The sequence below is a fragment of the Salvelinus sp. IW2-2015 genome, unplaced genomic scaffold (assembly GCF_002910315.2).
Source record: "Salvelinus sp. IW2-2015 unplaced genomic scaffold, ASM291031v2 Un_scaffold963, whole genome shotgun sequence".
NCBI classification, from domain to species: domain Eukaryota; kingdom Metazoa; phylum Chordata; class Actinopteri; order Salmoniformes; family Salmonidae; genus Salvelinus; species Salvelinus sp. IW2-2015.
The window spans coordinates 19,959-25,700 of NW_019942666.1; positions in this window are offsets into that span (position 1 = coordinate 19,959).

The following is a 5,742-nucleotide window of genomic DNA, read 5'->3' on the forward strand; positions in this document are numbered from 1 at the left end:
CGTGTGTGTGTGTGTGTGTGTGTTTGTTTGTGTGTGTATAGCACCTTGTGCCTACTCCAAGCGCTGGCATAATGGGGACAAACGACCAGCTTTCCTGCACTCAGCATCCCTCCCTCAGCAATCCTCCAGGAGAGACAGGCATGTAGTGATGTGTTTGAACTCCAGGATCAGGAATAATACCCGGATAGGATGTACAGCCATGAACGATCAATCGTAATCTGTTTACCACTTTGGATGGGTGCCTAGGAATGCTTAATAATGTAATTCTCTCTGGAGGGTTCAACAAGAGGGAGTTCAAAAAGGAAGAAGTGGCTGGTTTATGTCTATCAATAGCCAACCCAAACTATCTCTGACTGAATAGTCAACTGAGAGTTTTAAAAGGAGCCTAGAAAAAAGAGATGGTTGGAGTTTGAGAGAGAGAGAGAGAGAAAAGTGAGAAGAGAGATTGTGTGAGAGAGAGAGAGAGAGAGAGGAGAGAAACCTGTTGCCACAAGAAGGGCATCCAGTGAAGAACAACACCATTGTAAATACAAACCATATTTATGTTTATTTAACTATTACACAAGAGAGAGACCTCATTAGAGAGAGCGAAGAGAGAGAGAGAAGAGAAGAGGAGAGAGAGAGAGGAGAGAGAGAAGAGAGAGAGAGAGAGAGATAGAAGGAGAGAGTTAGAGAGACACATTGAGAGAGAGAGAGAGAGAGAGAGAGAGAGAGAGAGAGAGAGAGAGAGAGAGAGAGAGAGAGAGAGAGAGAGAGAGAGAGTCTGAAGATTTACATACACTTCGTTTGGAGGCATTAAACACTCATTTTCAACCACTCCACAAAATTTCTTGTTAACAAACTATAGTTTTGGCAAGTCGGTTAGACATCTAATTTGTGCATGACACAAGTCATTTTTCCAACAATTGTTTACAGACCAGATATTTCACTTATCATTCACTGTATCACAATTCCAGTGGGTCAGACATTTACATACACTAGGTTGACTGTGCATTTAAACAGCTTGGAATATTCCAAATTCCAGAAAATGAAGTCATGGTTTTAGAAGCTTCTGATAGGCTAATTGACATCATTTGAGTCAATTGGAGGTGTACCTGTGGACATATTTCAAGGCCTACCTTTCAAACTCAGTGCCTCTTTGCTTGACATCATGGAAAATCAAGAAATCAGCAAAGACCTCAGAAAACAATTGTAGACCTCCACAAGTCTGGTTCATCCTTGGGAGCAATTTCCAAACACCTGAAGGTACCACATTTATCTGTCCAAACAATAGTACACAGGTATAAACACCATGGGACCATGCAGCCGTCATACCGCTCAGGAAGTAGACGCGTTCTGTCTCCTAGAGATGAATGTACTTTGGTGCAAAAAGTGCAAATCAATTACAGAACAACATCAAAGGACCTTGTGAAGATGCTGGAGGCAAACAGGTACAAAAATATCTATATCCACAGTAGAACGAGTCCTATATTGACATAACCTGAAGAGCCGCTCAGCAAGGAAGAAGCCACTGCTCCAAAACTGCAATAAGAAAATCCAGACTACAGTTTGCAACTGCACATGGGACAAAGATCGTACTTTTTGGAGAGAAATTCCTCTGGTCTGATGAAACAAAAATATAACTTTTTGCCATAATGACCATCGTTATGTTTGGAGGAAAAGGGGGAGACTTGCAAGCCGAGAGAACACCATCCCACCATGAGCACGGGGTGGCAGCATCATGTTGTGGGGTGCTTTGCGGCAGGAGGGACTGGTGCACTTTACAAAATAGATGGCATCATGAGGTAGGAAAATTATGTGAACGTTTTGAAGCAACATCTCAAGACATCAGTCAGGAAGTTAAAGCTTGGTCACAAATGGTCTTCCAAATGGACAATAGACCCAAGCATACTTCCAAAGTTGTGGCAAATGGCTTAAGGACAACAAAGTCAAGTATTGGAGTGGCCCATCACAAAGCCCTGACCTCAATCCTATAGAAAATGGTGTGGGCAAACTTAAAAAGCGTGTGCGAACAAGGAGCCTACAAACCTGACTCAGTTACACCAGCTCTGTCAGGAGGAATGGGACAAAATTCACCCAACTTATGTGGGAAGGTTGTGGAAGGCTACCAAAACGTTTGACCGAAGTTTAACAATTTAAAGGCAATGCTCACCAAATACTAAATTGAGTGTATGTAAACTTCTGACCCACTGGGAATGCGATGAAATAATATAAAAGCTGAAATAAATCATTCTCTCTAGTATTATTCTGACTTTCACATTCTTCAAATAAAGTGTGATCCTAACTGACCCTAAGACAGGAATTTTTACTAGGATTAAATGTCAGGAATTGTGAAAAACTGGAGTTTAAATGTATTTGGCTAAGGTGTATGTAAACTTCCGACTTCAACTGTACATATGAGATGAGTAATGCCAGATATGTAAACATTATTAAAGTGACTAGTGTTCCATTCCTTATTAAAGTGCCAGTGATTCCTGAGTGATGCTGATTAACAGTCGAGGCCTGGATAAAGCTGTTTTCAGTCTCTCGGTCCCAGCTTTGATGCACCTGTACTGACCTCGCCTTCTGTATGATAACGGGGTGAACAGGCAGTGGCTCAGGTGGTTGATGTCCTTGATGATCTTTTTGGACTTCCTGTGACATCGGGTGCTGTAGGTGTCCTGGAAGGCAGGTGGTTTGCCCCGGTAATGTGTTGGGCAGACCGCACCACCCTCTGGAGAGCCTTGCAGTTGCGGGTGGTGCAGTTGCCGTACCAGGCGGTGATACAGCCCGACAGGATGCTTTCAATTGTGCATCTGTAAAAAATTGTGAGGATTTTAGGTGACAAGCCAAATTTCTTTACCCTCCTGAGGTTGAAGAGGCTCTGTTGCGCCTTCTTCACCACACTGTCTGTGTGGGTGGTCCATTTCAGTTTGTCAGTGATGTTTACACCAAGGAACTTGAAGCTTTCCACCTTCTCCACTCCGGTCCCGTCGATGTAGATAGGGGGGTGCTCCCTCTGCCTGTTTCCTGAAGTCCAAGATCATCTCCTTTTTTTGTAGACGTTGAGTGAGAAGATGTTTTCCAGGCACCACACTCCCAGATCCCTCACCTCCTCCCTGTAGGCTGTCTCGTCATATTTGGTAATCAACCCTACTACTGTTGTGTCATCTGCAAACTTGATGATTGAGATGCATGTGGTCATCGGTGAACAGGGAGTATAGGAGGGGGCTGAGCATTCACCCTTGTGGGGCCCCAGTGTTGAAGATTAGTGGAGTGGAGGTGATGTTTCCTACCTTCATCACCTGGGTGTGGCCCATCAGGAGGTCCAGGACCCAGTTGCACAGGGCGGGGTTCAGACCCATTTGCTGCCCACCCAGAATGCTCTGGGGCAAAGGGATCCCCAGCCAACCCCAGAACCGTATCAGGCTACAAGGGGCTGCTTCCCAATTTCACACCCTTTTCCAGAATTGTGAACTTGCACACGCTCTGTAATGGATGTAAAATAATTTGATTGGTGAAAGCATTGACTGGAGGGAGTTTTCACCATTGTTAAGTGAAGTCCATGTGAGAAAGTGTGCAAGTGCACACTTCCGGATAAGGGTGGATAATCGGGATGCAGCCATTGTTTCTGAAGCACATTCCTGTCCTCTATTTCCCCCATCACGGCTAACATATTGCACGGCCCCTCTCCTGCCCTGCTCACCATATCTCCTTGTCCTCCTTTCCCTTGGCCAGGCTGTGTTCACTCCACTGTGTGTTCATGGGTGAGTCTGTAGTCTGCTGCTGACCACCATGGAGAGATGTGTCATAGACACCATGCCTGGCGTTCAAAGCTGTTCACAAATACTGCTGTATGCTTCAGAAACAATTTAATTTATTTATGGTTCGTACTCAAATAGTAGTTTTCTTTAATTAGTTCGGTGCTTCAGGGGAGCATGCCATGCATATTGCTTTCCAAACAGAGTCTGGGTGGTTTGGTGTGGAATTGTCAATTCCCATTTTGATATAACTTCAGAGTTCATTATGTAATGATCATTTCCCCCTGACAGATAAAAGTAAATCTGTTTTTTCCCTAAATTTACCCGGACGCTAACCCCTGCCTTTTAGAGAAAGATCAATCCCCTAGTCAGATAAAGCCAAGTTGTTATCTACTGTCCTCTCTGAGAACACTAACAGCTGGTTCTCTGACACACCATGACACCAGGGTGTTAACGCGGGCAGTTTTTCCATGACTACAGGCCGTGCACTCTCTGTTTCTGACAGCTGTTCCCATGGCGCCGGTTGTTGCCTCAGGCGCTGGACTTCGATTGGTCTGACAGATTCCAGTCAAGGGTCAATTCAGTGCCACCGCCGACCAATGACATTGCTCGCTTCTCATTACTTCCTAGTTTGTCATATAGATAAAGAGCATCATTGACTTGAGTATCACCACCTGTAGATTTGTCTCCATGTGAAATGATGACAACAACGGATCATATTTCATATATCACAGATGCTGAATTGGTATGAGGATTTCAAAGAGTTTCGATTCCATTGATGCTTTGACGTAGGTCCTCAAGGTTATAATATGAACAACCTTCAAACAGTCCTTCACACACGCTTTTTAACTTAAAAATAGCTTGCTACATTAAGAGATGTACAACGCAAACTGTTCTGAAACACATTCATGTGTCGTCTCTCATATCATTCAAACTTGATGGTCTTTGGATCCTTAACCTGGAAGAGTGACTTTGTGGTGGTCATAGCAGCCTTATGTAGCATCAACATCACCTTGAGGGTGGTCATAACAGCCTCATGTAGCATCAGCATCAACTTGAAGCTGTTCATAGCAGCCTTATGTAGCCGCAACATCACCTTGAAGGTGGTTATAACAGCCTTATGTAGCAGCAACATCACCTTGAAGGTGGTTATAACAGCCTTATGTAGCAGCAGCATCACCNCATCACCTTGAAGGTGGTTATAACAGCCTTATGTAGCAGCAGCATCACCTTGAAGGTGGTTATAACAGCCTTATGTAGCAGCAACCTCACCTCGAAGGTGGCGATAGCAGCCTTAGGTGCATGTTCACGTCATGGCATAATCTCTGTGGTATCTCCTGGTCAATCTGTGTGTGTATTGTCACCTCTCTGGCCTAGATCCAGTCTTGGGTAACGTCAGTGTCACCTTGACATTCACGTCATGACTTAATCTCGATGTGTGATGTCACCTGGCAAGCCAAGATCGTCCCAAGTAATTTCCCTGTTCCAGCTCCCCTGGACCGCAGTCTGCTATATGTCTGCTAGGCATGAGGACTGTAGACCGGGAGACGTAGCATTATGTAGACCGGGAGGCGTAGCATTATGTAGACCGGGAGACGTAGCATTAACTACACTTACCTGCTACTTCCACACTCTTTCAGCAGACTTTCTGAAGTCTTTCTGGGGACCTATGAAGAGGCGTTATGTGTGATATGTAGAGAGTTGTTTTGGAGATTTCTGAAGAGTCTTCCTGTGGATGAATAAGGGATCTTTCCAGAAACTTCTATGCAGTCATTCTGAAGCCATTTTGAGAAAATCTGAATTGCCATTTCAGGGGGGTGAAAAGTCTTATCTAAATAGTATTTCTGGCAACTTATAACTCTTCCTTTCTTGGGCGCTATGACCAGGACATGGTGGAAGACTGTTAAATGATTTCAGCGACCCAGTGTTGTTGACATCAGATTGGGAGTTGTGTGTTCGTCCTGTTACGCATTCTGAGGTCATTGACTAAACACACAAGGAA